Source organism: Aquarana catesbeiana, linkage group LG05 (assembly GCF_042186555.1).
Source record: "Aquarana catesbeiana isolate 2022-GZ linkage group LG05, ASM4218655v1, whole genome shotgun sequence".
NCBI classification, from domain to species: Eukaryota; Metazoa; Chordata; class Amphibia; order Anura; family Ranidae; genus Aquarana; species Aquarana catesbeiana.
Genome location: NC_133328.1, coordinates 527,572,388 through 527,587,589, shown reverse-complemented (window position 1 = coordinate 527,587,589; position 15,202 = coordinate 527,572,388). Strand labels below are relative to the sequence as shown.

Genomic DNA, 15,202 nt, shown 5'->3' with positions numbered 1-15,202 from the left:
ATCCGAAAAAAAACGAACGAATTCGAATCGAATTCGAAAACATATTCGAATCGAATTCGAAAACATATTCAAATCGAATTCGAAAACATATTCGAATCGAATTCGAAAACATATTCGAAAACATATTCGAATCGAATTCGAAAACTTAATCAAATTAAAAAAAAATAGAAAACGTTTTTCTAAAAAAAACAATAAGGTAGAATATAAAATAATAAAGCAATAGAATATGTGTATATATATATATATATAATATATATATATATATATATATGTTTTTTTATGCTTTTCTTTTCTATTATTTTATATTCTATAATAGTATTTTCAATTCAAATTCAAATTCATTCTATACGAAATTCGAATTTCGGAACATGGCTTCTGAAGTTTGAATTTCGTATAGAATGAATTCGAATTTGAATAGAAAAGATTAGAACAGAAAATAATAGAAAAGTATAGACTAGAAAAACAATAGAACAGAATAGAAGAAAATATAATATATATATATTATATTTTCTTCTATTCTGTTCTATTGTTTTTCTAGTCTATTCTTTTCTATTATTTTCTATTCTATTCTAATCTTTTACATTCAAATTTGATTTCGGTCTATATGAAATTCGAATTTTGGAAGATGTTATATATATATATATATATATATATATAATTTTCTATTCTGTTTCATTGTTTTTCTATGCTATTCTTTTCTATTCTATTCTAAACTTTTCTATTCGAATTTGAATTCATTCTATACGAAATTCGAATTTCGGAAGATGGCTTCTGAAAGTGGAATTTCGTATAGAATGAATTCGAATTTGAATAGAAAAGATTAGAATAGAAAATAATAGACTAGACAAACAATAAAACAGAACAGAATAAAATATAATATATATAATTTATTCTATTCTGTTCTATTGTTTTTCTAGTCTTTTCTCTTCTACTCTATTCTAATCTTTTCTATTCAAATTCGAATTCATATTATAAGAAATTCAAATTTCGGAAGATGGTTTTATATATATATATATATATATATAAGCTCTAAGGAGCAGGGCCCTCTGATTCCTACTGTATCAAATTGTATTGTACTTGTACTGTCTACCCTCAAGTTGTAAAGCGCTACGTAAACTGTTGGCGCTATATAAATACTGTATAATAATAATAATAATAATATATATATATATATATATATATATATATATATATATATATATATATATATGTGTGTGTGTATATGTATAATATATATATATATATATATATATATATATATATATATATATATATATATTATACATATATTGTTTTTCTATTCTATTCTTTTCTATTAGAATTTGATTTCATTCTATTTCTATATAACTATTTTCTGAAATTCGAATTTTGTATAGAATGAATTTGAATTCAAATAGAAAAGATCAGAATATAATAGAAAATAATAGAAAAACAATAGACCAGCATAGAAAAAATATTTATATATATATATATATATATATATATATATATATATATATATATAAAACCATCTTCCAAAATTCGAATTTCATATAAAATTAATTTGAATAGAAAAGATTAAAATAGAGTAGAAAGAATAGACTAGAAAAACAATAGAACAGAATAGAATAAGATATAATATATATATTATATTTTATTCTGTTCTGTTCTATTGTTTTTCTAGTCTATTCTTTTCTATTCAAATTGAAATTCATTCTATACGAAATTTGAATTTCAGAAGCCATCTTCCGAAATTCGAATTTCGTATAGAATGAATTCGAATACAAATGTTTAGAATAGAATAAAAAAGAATAGCATAGAAAAACAATGAAACAGAATAGAAAAAAATATATATATTATATTTTATTCTCTTCTGTTCTATTGTTTTTCTAGTCTATTCTATTTCTATTCTAATCTTTTCTATTCAAATTTGAATTCATTCTATACGAAATTCTAATTTTAGAAGCCATCTTCCGAAATTCGAATTTCGCATAGAATTAATTCAAATTCGAATAGAAAAGTTTAGAATAGAATAGAAAAGAATAGCATAGAAAAACAATGGAACAGAATAGAAAAAAAATATAATATATATATTTAACCATCTTCCAAAATTGGAATTTGGTACAGAATGAATTTGAATTCAAATAGAAAAGCTTAGAATACAATATATTATATTTTTTTCTATTCTGATCTATTGTTTTTCTATGCTATTCTTTTATACTTTCTATTCTATCCTAATCTTTTCTATTGGAATTCGATTTCATTCTATATGAATTTCAAATTTCGCAAAATGGTTATATATAGTTTACTTTTTCAAATTCAGTTATTGTTTTTTTCGAATTTTATAGTTTTTTTCGAATGTGGTAGAAATTTTTCGAATTTGATAGTTTTTTTCGAATGTGGTAGAATTTTTTCGAATTTAATATTTTTTTCAAATGTAGTAACATTTTTTTTTAATTTGATAGTTTTTTTCGAATGTGGTAGAATTTTTTCGAATTTGACAGTTTTTCTAATGTGGTAGAATTTTTTCGAATTTGACAGTTTTTTTCGAATGTGGTAGAATTTTTTCGAATTTGATAGTTTTTTTCGAATGTGGTAGAATTTTTTCGAATTTGATAGTTTTTTTCGAATGTGGTAGAATTTTTTCGAATTTGATAGTTTTTTTCGAATGTGGTAGAATTTTTTCGAATTTGACAGTTTTTTTCGAATGTGTTAGAATTTTTTTCGAATTTGATAGTTTTTTTCGAATACTGTCGAATTTTTTCGAATGCGGTCGAATTTTTTCGAATACGAAACAAAACGAATTCCGAAAACGAATGTAATGAATGCAACGAATTTAACGAAACAAATTAAGTTAAATAACGAATCGAAACGAAACTAAACTAAACGAATTTTTTCATCCTGCACATGTCTACTTCACCCACTTCTGCAGTTTCTCCAGCGTTGCCTCCCTCTTTGTTTATAGTTGTGAGCCCTTAATACATTTTTTAGGTAAATTCTACTCTCCTGTGTGTGTTTTCATCCAAAAAGGACAGTTTGTTGGTGAGGATTCAGGTACATTTCTAACATAAGATGTGAAATTAACAAGAGACAACAACACCAAACAATCTCCTACAGATTAAATAGAACAACATATCAATGGTGTTGTGGGAACTTGTCACAAAAAACACACTCAAACATTTTCGGGAGTACAAATCAAAATCGCAAAAATAAAAAAAATAAAATAGAAACACAAAAAAAGAATCTACATTAAAGCCCAAAAATATATAAAAAATATACAAAAATATGTTGTCAGATATGAGAAATCAAAATATATTGAGGGAATCCCGATAAATATTAACAAAAGAAGTTTGTGAGAAGTGTGTGTGAATATGAGCAGCAAAACTACTTAATTCTTGTCACATTATAAAGAAGAAGAGAGTGCGCTGTATTAAACCATTTTTAACATTGCAGCGTGACGAAAGTGCTGTATCCATTGCGAACGCTAAGTTTACCAGAATGAGCTGTCCCGTCTCGGAATTTCTTCTGAGTATGCGTGGCACTTTGTGCGTCGGAACAGGCCACACACGGTCGTAATTGACGCGATCGGATTTTGTTGTCAGAAAATTTTATCTCCTGCTGTCCAACTTTGTGTGTCGGAAAATCCGATGGAAAATGTCCGATGGAGCCCACACACGGTCGGAATTTCCGACAACACACTCCGATCGGACATTTTCTATCGGAAAATCCAACCGTGTGTACGGGGCATAAGAAGCAGACAGATTCCTGAGCCCTGGCACTGACAAACAGAAAGTTGTGTTACCCTGCACTGCTGCCAGCATGGAGCTCCAGGGAACAAAAACGTTCATCCAATCCCTCCAGGCTTGTATACTGACACCAGCAAGACTTGTGATAAAGATTGTCTGTGAGGCATACAGAACACAGACAGATTGTATTCCTTTCTGCCAGCACAAGTCATATGGTACTTACATAGACTGACAGGGAGAAAATAATCTGGCATGTCTGAGTGTTCTGTCCATCCATCCATCATCTGTAACATAAATGTTGCTGGTGTCACAATACAAAAAGAATGTAGTGAAAAATGACAGGATATTGTCTTGTGGGATTCTACTAAACCTATGTTATGTTTACCACACTTTAGTAACAAGGGCTCTTGTTACTGTGTACATAGTGCACGCCTGATCCCTCCACTGTGTACGTAGTGCACGCCTGATCCCTCCACTGTGTACGTAGTGCACGCCTGATCCCTCCACTGTGTACGTAGTGCACGCCTGATCCCTCCACTGTGTATGTAGTGCACGCCTGATCCCTCCACTGTGTACGTAGTGCACGCCTGATCCCTCCACTGTGTACGTAGTGCACGCCTGATCCCTCCACTGTGTACGTAGTGCACGCCTGATCCCTCCACTGTGTACGTAGTGCACGCCTGATCCCTCCACTGTGTACGTAGTGCACACCTGATCCCTCCACTGTGTACGTAGTGCACGCCTGATCCCTCCACTGTGTACGTAGTGCACTCCTGATCCCTCCACTGTGTACGCAGTGCCCTCCTGATCCCTCCATTGTGTACATAGTGCACGCCTAATCTCTGCATTGTGTACCTAGCACAAAACTCATGATCTCTGCATTGTGTGCATAGTGTACTCATGAACCCTGAACTCTGCACGTAACGCATTCCTGAACCCTGTGTGGGACAGGAGGACCCGTGGAACCCAGAATGCCTTGGAAAGTATGGGATGCCCTTGTTTTAGCTCCCCATACACCTCTTATGTCTAAGTCACCCTGTGCTATCCTGGCACAGGGTGAGTGAGAAAATATATCTTGGACTACTTAAAATGGAACAGTGATATTTGTCCACAATATCTCCCAGGATGTATGTAGAGACTATTCTTGGTTTGTTTTATTCTGAACTCAACATGTTGGTTAATTGAGAGAGCTGATCACATTGTCCTCTGTACAATGTAGGAGACGGGCCGACTCCTAGTGGAGCTCCTGCTATTGTGAGAAAATGTCCTGTGGTTGTACTAATGTATAATGTACTGTGTGAAGCTTGGTGACAAGTCTGGCCTGTAGTGAAATCCTGACAGTCACAGAGTCACATCGGCTGCTTAAAGGGATTAGTTAATTAGCTCATGTTAATTTGTTACAGGAGTATTGTTAGAGTAATATGAGCAGGAGGGGGGAACCTCCTCTTCTACTGTATGAAAAAGACTTGTATTCTGGAGTGTGGGATGTTCTGTGACACTGTGCATAATGGACTCCTGAATCATTCTACACTTTGTGTGCAACACTTCCATAGTTCATGCAAAACCATTTGTAATGGAAGCTCTTCATTCTTTTTGAGTGTCCCTCATTCTGAAGTTCAAAAGTTTGGAGGTATGGGAATGCATAAGGAAAGCTAACAAACTGCAAAGGTGAGAGATTAGGATCAGGTAGGAAACTGTACTATATTCCCGATTGCTAGATTTTTCTTGTTCTTCTTGATTTATTTTGTGGTTAACGTCAGCGGTCACCTTTTTTGCTGCAATGCTTACCTTAAAGGAGAATTACAGCCAAAGCTTGTTTGGCTGTACTTCTCCTGGGGATCACAGGAGTGTAGTTCGTTTTGTACTCCAGTGACCCATTTTCAGCAGAGAGAGGGCTGAAGTCAGAGTCGGGATCTGCCCAGATCCCTGGACTGACACCCGACTCAGCATCTCAGTGAGCCCGAGAGTTTGAGCCAACTGCTCTGCCCCCTCCACAGCCCAGCGTTCTAGTGAGGGGGCAGAGCAGAGAGCTGGTGACAGTCACCAGCTTTCTGCTCAGGGAGCTGTGAGAACCGAGTGATCGGTGGTGTACGATCGCTCGGTTCTCAGTGTAGAGGCATCGGCGGACTGATGCTGCATCCACCTAGGTTAGTAGGAGTCTTATAAAAAAAATAAAACTTTTCTATAAAAGAAAGGCGGGCTTCGGTTTTGGGAGGTGGTATTTTGTGGTTTTCATTTATTTTGGGGATAGATAGATAGATAGATAGATAGATAGATAGATAGATAGATAGATAGATAGATAGATAGATAGATAGATAATATAATATACATATACACACACACACACACACACGGTGGGCACAGAAATTATTCGGACCCCCTTAAATTTTTCAGTCTGTTATATTGCAGCCATTTTCTAAAATCATTTAAGTTCATTTTTTTTTCCTCATTAATGTACACACAGCACCCCATATTGACAGAAAAACACAGAATTGTTGACATTTTTGCAGATTTATTAAAAAAGGAAAACTGAAATATCACATGGTCCTAAGTATTCAGACCCTTTGCTGTGACACTCGTATATTTAACTCAGGTGCTGTCCATTTCTTCTAATCATCCTTGAGATGGTTCTACACCTTCATTTGAGTCCAGCTACGTTTGATTATACTGATTGGACTTTATTAGGAAAGCCACACACCTGTCTATATAAGACCTTACAGCTCACAGTGCATGTCAGAGCAAATGAGAATCATGAGGTCAAAAGGAACTGCCTGAAGAGCTCAGAGACAGAATTGTGGCAAGGCACAGATCTGCCCAAGGTTACAAAAAAAATGTCTGCTGCACTTAAGGTTCCTAAGAGCACAGTGGCCTCCATAATCCTTAAATAGAAGATGTTTGGGACGACCAGAACCCTTCCTAGAGATGGCCGTCTGGCCAAACTGAGCTATCGGGGGGAGAAGAGCCTTGGTGAGAGAGGTAAAGAAGAACCCAAAGATCACTGTGGCTGAGCTCCAGAGATGCAGTCGGGAGATGGGAGAAAGTTGTAGAAAGTCAACCATCACTGCAGCCCTCCACCAGTCGGGGCTTTATGGCAGAGTGGCCCGACAGAAGCCTCTCCTCAGTGCAAGACACATGAAAGCCCACACAGAGTTTACTAAAAAAACACCTGAAGGACTCCAAGATGGTGAGAAATAAGATTCTCTGGTCTGATGAGATCAAGATAGAACTTTTTGGCCTTAATTCTAAGCGGTATGTGTGGAGAAAACCAGGCACTGCTCATCACCTGTCCAATACAGTCCCAACAGTGAAGCATGGTGGTGGCAGCATCATGCTGTGGGGGTGTTTTTCAGCTGCAGGGACAGGACGACTGGTTGCAATCAAGGGAAAGATGAATGCGGCCAAGTACAGGGATATCCTGGATGAAAACCTTCTCCAGAGTGCTCGGGACCTCAGACTGGGCCGAAGGTTTGCCTTCCAACAAGACAATGACCCTAAGCACACAGCTAAAATAATGAAAGAGTGGCTTCACAACAACTCCGTGACTGTTCTTGAATGGCCCAGCCAGAGCCCTGACTTAAACCCAATTGAGCATCTTTGGAGAGACCTAAAAATGGCTGTCCACCAATGTTTACCATCCAACCTGACAGAACTGGAGAGGATCTGCAAGGAGGAATGGCAGAGGATCCCCAAATCCAGGTGTGAAAAACTTGTTGCATCTTTCCCAAAAAGACTCATGGCTGTATTAGATTAAAAGGGTGCTTTTCCTAAATACTGAGCAAAGGGTCTGAATACTTAGGACCATGTGATATTTCAGTTTTCCTTTTTTAATAAATCTGCAAAAATGTCAACAATTCTGTGTTTTTCTGTCAATATGGGGTGCTGTGTGTACATTAATGAGGACAAAAAATGAACTTAAATGATTTTAGCAAATGGCTGCAATATAACAAAGAGTGAAAAATTTAAGGGGGGTCTGAATACTTTCCGTCCCTACTGTATATATTTATTTATTTATATTTTTCTTTTATCGCTTTATTTTTTTTTTCTGCATGGCTTAAGCTTGAAAAAGTGAGGTTTGTTTTAGAGGCAGTATTTTGGAGTTTTTATTACTATTGTGTTTTTTTTTTTTATATGTTGATAGTGCCTTTTTCAGTCATTCACTCATTACTGCCCACGTGCTCCTGGAAATACCTGTTTGAGGCAGGCTGCTGCTTTGTTAGGGTCCTTTCACATGGGCTGATCAGGTCTGATCAGGTCCGCCTGTCAGTTTTTCAGACGGACCCGATTGGACCCTCCTTTCACCCCATAGCACAGCGGATGTCAGCAGTGACATGCCCGCTGACACCGTCTGCTATCCGATTCGATCCCATCCACCAAATCCATTCGTCTGGAGGATCGGATTAGATCGGGTGAAAACGGACAGGCGGTCCATTTTCATCTGATTTTCCCATAGGGGAGAGCAGAATTGTCTCCACTCTGCACAGTGAGCGAAGACGGACCTGTCATCCGCCTGCTCAGCTGAGCGATCTCCCACTGAGTAAAGCCCCTGGATCATTAGCGACTTTCCTTGAGTTTTCTGCCTGGCTACCCTACTTTCTCTCTTCGGAAATTCGCACAATGCTTCTCAGTAATTTCAACATCCCTGCTAATACAAACACTCCTGCTACTTCTAAACTTCTTAGTCTAACCTCTTCATTTGACTTGATGCAATGGGTACAGGCTTCTACTCATTCTGATGGCAACACCCTTGACCTCGTATCATAGGCATGCGCCGCCTAATGCATTAGGGTGTGCACCTCAAACCAAAGCTCAAACACACATGCGTCTGTGTGTGTGTGTGTGTGTATATATATATATATATATATATATATATATATATATATATATATATATATATATACACACATACACACATATTTACTGCTTTAAATAAACTTGTTAGATCCCCAGCAACAATAGATCCCCCCAGGAACAAGACATGTCCCCAGCAACATTAAATCCCTCACGATAACTATAGATTCACCAGCAACAATAGACACCCCCCCAGTAACAATAGATCTCTCCAGATTTGGTCTGTGTGAAAGTTATACAGTCTACAAACTATGGTATACCGCATATATATTGCAATTGATCAGGATGCTGGTATGGGGTATGGCAGTGATCAGGATGCTTTGATTGGACACAGCAGTCACATGGTACAAGACCAGCGGTAATGGGATTCACTGTGTCCAGGGCACACACTGATCACAGGTCTCCCAGGTGCGCGCTCTGTGAGCCGTGCAGGAGTCTCTAATGTGGGCTGACGTACAGGTACCTTACCCCACATTGGCACTGCTTCCTGTCTGCCATATATTGGGGCTGTGGGCATACGGGAAGTAGTTGATATACTCTTAGGACTTTTTTTTATACCAAAGACATGTAGTAGAATACATTTTGGCCTAAATTTTTGAAGAAAATTGAATTTATTGGATAGGTTTTATAACAGTAGTAGTAACAGTAGTAAGTAGAAAATATGTTTTTTTTTTTTCAATTTTTCATTCTGTTTGTGTTTAATAAAAAATAAAAAAAGTATTGCATGGCTGCGCAATTGTCAGTAGAGCAGTTAAATAACAAAAATGGCCTGGTCATGAAGGGGAAAAATCTTCCAAAGGTCGTGGTTAAGTTGATTTTTAAATGGAATATTCTTAAATTGTTCTCACGTTAAAATAAAATAACATTATCGAAACGTTATTTTTAACACGTGTGAGAACAGTTTAAAAAAAAAATGACATTTAAGAATCAATTTAATGCATGTATGGGCAAAAAAATTTATATATATATATATATACCAGTATATATATATATATATATATATATATATATATATATATATATATATATATATATATATATATATATATATATACACACACACACACATACACATTATATATATATATATATACACACATACATACACATACATTATATATATATATATATATACACACACACACACACACACACACACACACACACACACACATATACATACACACATATACACACACACTTGACAAGCCCGGCAGGGTCCATACTAATTTGAATTGCATATGTAATATTATATGAAGCACATAAACATGTCACAAGACTAACAACATAAAAAATAGACCTGAAGTGTGCCCTGGCCTGCTGTACGGTAAACCCAGGTCTGCTAGGCGGTATGCCAGAGAAGGGCGCAAAAAGACTTGGTTAGGGAGGTAATTATTTATTTAAGTTTACTGACATACTACAGAGCAGGCTTGCTAAAGACTCGTGAAATTTCTGCTTGTGGGTTTGGGATGTATCGAGCGAAGCAGGTGGATTTCCACCTGCCCATTTTTCTGATCACGTGATCCGGGACCCCGTTTCGTGAGGCTGCTGATGCTGCTTAAATGCAGAAAGAATGTCAAGAAAAACGGCTGGGTCAAGGCTTAAGTTGCGCAAAAGGGTCCTGATGTGAGTAGTGAACTAGTTGGTACTTAGAGGGCTAATCGGGAACGGTAGCAATGGGCTGTCCTGCGAGGGATCAGACAGATGAGCTAATAACTGATCTAGAATGGCTACGGGGCACCAGGCATTGTAAGTTCTGAAGAGCTTGGTGTCAACCCCCAGGCCGGACTGTTGTGTCTTAGACACCGCGAGGTGCAAGATGAAGTGACTGTGGTGACGCGTGAGGTGGCGTCTAAGTAACACCTTATGACTGGGGCCGGTGACTGAACTCGCTGGGGCGTAGAAAGCCGTAGAATGCCAGGTAGATGGCTGCTTGGATGACCAAGCTGGGTAATAAACCAAAGGGGAACGTGAGAGGATAGTGGACATGTCTCGGAATATGGCACTGGTGACCGGTAAGCATTTGCCGCTGATTTGGGGCTGTTTGTGAATACCTCGCAGGATGGCCTTGACTGCATGGGCAGCGAACAAAGATGGTTTGGTAGGATCTTGTAAGGAGATGAAATGCTGGATGCCAGCTAGGTAGAGTCTAATGGTATTGTATGACAATGCCAGCTGAGCGTGGCAGTACTATATGAAGGCCAGAATGTGATGGAGATCTCCTGGTATTGCCCCGGGTGTAGCAGCTAGAAATCTGTGATAGATCTTCCAGGCAGTACGGTAGGCTTTCAGTGTGTTGTGAGATAATGACAGGTTAATTAGACTAGTAGCGTCATAAAGGGGTTGCTTCAACCCAGGGTTAGCTGCGACCAATGTGGGATAACAGACATGGTCGGGTCGGCTCCAGGTTCCTGCGAAAAGAATGTTGTACAGTTAAGATGGGATAGAGCGTCGGCCGAGGTGTTGCATTTGCCTGGGATGTGGACACAGAGGACGTTAAATTGGTGCTGTAGTGACAGTTGCACCAGCCTGCATAGGAAGGACATGATGGCCAAGGACTTGGACCGGCCTTTATTTATGATACTGGCTGTGGCTTGATTGTCTGTGGCAAATGTCACTGTTTGTCCTGCCCAATTGTTGCCCCAGACTTGAGTTGCTGCAACAATGGGGTAGATCTCGAACAACGAGGAGGATTGACTGAACCTGGGAAATCGAGAGTATTTCTGGCAGCCATGGTCCTGCAAACCAGTGATGGCCAAAAATTGCTGCAAAGCCTGTGGAGGCTGCGGCATCCGTGACTATCTGGGGTGAAGTGGGAGATGCTGATGGAATGAACATCGAAATGCCATTCCAGTTTGTTAAAAAATCGTCCCACATGGCCACATCAGCTATTGCTGCTTCATCTAGTTTAAGGATTTGGTCAGGGTCTTGTACCTGGGAGAGGAACACCAGGAGGCGGGAGACAAAGGATCGCCCTTGAGGGATTATCCTTATGGCAAAGTTAAGCATGCCAAGCAAGGATTGTAGTTGCCTCTTAGTGCAGCCTTGAGTACTGGTGAAGGCATGGATGACTGTCCTGATGTGGGTCAACTTCTCGGGAGGCAGGCTAGCCTGCATGGCGTGAGTGTCGAGTAGGACAGCCAAGAAGGTGACGATCTGTGCCGGGCCTTCCACTTTCTTTTCTAGTATAGGCACGTTAAGATTGTGGAAGATCTGTCTTAGGCCGTTTAGATTTATTGGGGGCTCGCTAGGTTTCTCTATGAGTAGGAAGTCGTCTAAGTAGTGAATCTTTTTCTCACAGGACGCGTGATGTGACAGGATCCAGGAAAGGGACTGAGCAAATGTGTCAAAACAGCCATGGGCTGCTTTTGGAGCCGAAAGTTAATTTGGTGATGAAATAGTACGAGCCTTTCCACTTAATTCCATGCCATCGCCATAGATACGGTTCGATTGGTAACAACTTGAATGCATCCAAAATGACAGCCAAGCGCCTACTCCTACATAAATGATAGATTGAATAGCTAAGTCTACATATGAATATTTAAGTGAAAACTCTTCTGAAGGTATGAGGGAATTTAAACTGGGTATGTGGGAACAATGAGGCGTGGACAAATCATAGACTAAACAAAGTTTATTTGAAAACTTGCCCTTGACAAGCCCAATAGGGCTGACTCTCCATATAGAGAAAGGTGAATGTGTAAAGGGACCGATCATGTACCCCCGGTCTAGTTCGGTCTGCAGCAGGGTGGTGATGGCTTCCTCGTCGGTAGTGGCTGAAAGCAGGTTCGTGCACTCATGAGTTGTGCTGGGGAGTGTGATAAGTCTGGTGTGAAAGCCTGTAGTGAATCCCTGGACGAGGCAGGCAGCCAGTGAAGGTGTTGGGTATGAGGAAAGGTAAAACCCGAGCCATCCGACGTGCACTCGGCCTAGTCATGCGGAATTAAGCTGTTTGACACCACAGGTGTTTCTGGGGTGAGCTTTGTGACATGTGAGGCAGATATGAAGGTGTTTGCAGTGAGGGAAGTTACAACCCCCGAATTTGAAATTGTTGCATATGGCTGCGCTCCCTAGTCGCCCCCTAGTGCATGCATGGGTCGTCCTAATCTGTCTGCCTGGGATGGCTGAGTAAATGCCATTGGGTTGTGAGCGGCACTAGAGATGGAGGGAAAGTTGGGGGGGCGTCTGCCATCTGGAGCACCAGTTAGCCATATGGGTAGAAGACTGGCAGTTAGTACAGAGTGGGGAACGTAGGCCAGCGAAATGGCGATAGAACAGCTCTGTTTCTATGATGCTCCAGTTGGTAGTTGCCTGGAACTGGGAGAGTCTGGCTGCTGCTTTAGCTGAAAATGACCTGTGGTAGTCATAAAATGAGCATCCTCCATATTTATAACCTAGATCCACTACTGCATGTAAGTATAGATCCAGCTCTTCCCTCCTGTTGGGATCCTGAGCATCCCAAAGGCCAGCACAATAGTAATAGTGAGTTTGTGGGTAAGCCTATGGTATGGTAAGCCTATTGTCTTTAGCCTTCAGGACGACAGAGACCTCCCCCCATGAATAGGACTTGTTTTCGGCCAAGTCGTGTACTGCGATGAGGAGGGATGCTAAGTTAACGTCCTTCCCATCCATGATGTCCTTCCTGATAACTGCTGGGACGAGATGTGCAGGGAAGACATAGGTGCAGATGTCGGGTGTACCTGTAAGGAGAGGCATGGGGGTGACAGCGGTGACTGTAGATGGTGGGGGGCGCAGTTTGATGTACCTCCAGGGTTCCCACTCTTGCCTGGACGTCGGAGACTGCTTCCAACAGTGTGGTTACCAAGGAGTGCAGCTGAGTAATTGCTGAGCAAATTGACTGCAGTGACGCCTGAGTGCCTGGTTGGGCTGCCACTGGCGGAGGAAACAGCAGCCTAAAGAGCTCAGCTTTCCTAGCAGTCGCAGGGTAGGGAATACTCCTGCGCCGCAGTTCTGCTGTAAGCTTGGGTATGGTCCAAGCTCTGAGAGACTGCGAGCCGTCGTTTGCTGAGCCTGCCCCGGGTGACGGCAGGCGGAGGCGAAGTCATCACTGTCGGCCTGCGACAAGGCGTCAACTAATATAGGGGGGGGAATGCATATGTTTTAGATAAGTTGTAAAGGTAGGAGGGGATAGATGTTTGGGTAGATGAGATGGAAAGCAGAAGAAAAAATAAAGGATAGGAGCCAGGAGGTAACTAGCTAGGTAACCGATAGCTCAGGTGTCGTCTGTGCTCGGCACAGACTAATGAATCAGAGCCCCCCAGGGCGGACTGGGGCAGGTAGCTGAAGTCTGGTATTCTAAGTAGGAATGTTTCAATCTGTAGTTTATTGACATATGTTCAGTCTGCTAACGCTTGCACTGCCAGCAAGGTGGACGTTAGGCGACCTTGTCTGCATGGTGAAGGATCTCAGATCGATCTTTGAAAACAGAGTGATAAGCACAGAAGTATGTGACAGTTACTAACGCCTCGGGAGCAAGTCAAATCTTGTAAAGTAAAATATGTTGTGAAAGAGTTTAAGAGAAAAGCAAGGGGAGATCCCTTTGAACTATGCACCTGACTTGAAGCCCTAGTAGTGGAGTCTTGGTTGGGGTCGAGACCTGGGTTGACCGGGAATCTGTAGTAGGGGTGACATAAGGAAAAATGTTTCCTTAGGGGGTGCTAAGAGCTGTTCGGGGCAGAAGTTAGTCCCATGGTGAAGAGATGCAAGCCCTCGACAAGTTTTATTTTTTTTTTACTTGAGAAGATACTGTCCAAAAGCTGGTGCAGGATGGACCAACTGGAAAACTCTACTGACCTAAAAGGGGAAAGCGATCGAGAAATCGGTGAGTAGCTGTGTTGCTACTGGAGATGAGTGGCCGTTTTGAGCCATTTGCGTAAATGTTTGCAGCGATTGCAAGTAAGCAGCCTTTGGAAGGCGAAATAAAGTTTAGCAGAAATTTGATTATGTAGGAATAACTGTGGGCAGCATTGGTACAAATAGATGGTGTGTATGTTTATGCATGAAAGAATGGAAGGTTTAGGGATGCGAATCGTAAGTACTACTGTATTTGTGTCAGTGATGTGACTAGTTCGAACCGGGCTGGAGTGTGAGTGCTGGTGGTATTGTTTGTGAGGGATCCGAATCGTTGAGCCGGTGATGCGACTGGATTCGGATTGGTTGCTGAAGTTTGCGTTGCCAAGAATCCGAATCATTGAGCCGGTGCTGCGACTGTACTCGGATCAGTCAGTGAAGTTGTATTGCCAGGGATCTGAATCGTTGAGCCTGTGCTACGACTGGAGTCGGATCGGTTAGTGAAGTTTGCATTGCCGAGGATCTGAATCATTTTCGCCGGTGCTGCGACTGGACTTGCATTGATCGGTGAAGTTGTATTGCCAAGGATCCGAATCGTTGAGCCGGTGCTGTGACTGGACTCAGATCGGTTGGTGGAGTTGGTATTGTCGAGGATCCGAGTCATTGCGCTGATGATGCGACTAGATTCGAATCATCTGTAGATGCGAGGTGACGATGGGGCTTGTGTTTCAGATCCAAATCGTAGCGCCAATGATGTATATCACTCCGCCACCTGCAGGACCTGTGCTGCCGGAACTATAGAAGACCCATCGGCAAATGCG

General features: G+C 40.6%; 1 pseudogene; it reads right to left on the bottom strand.

The window, feature by feature from the left end:
* Positions 1 to 15,202, bottom strand: part of LOC141146065 (NXPE family member 4-like) — a 244,817-nt pseudogene that overhangs the window by 219,263 nt on the left and 10,352 nt on the right.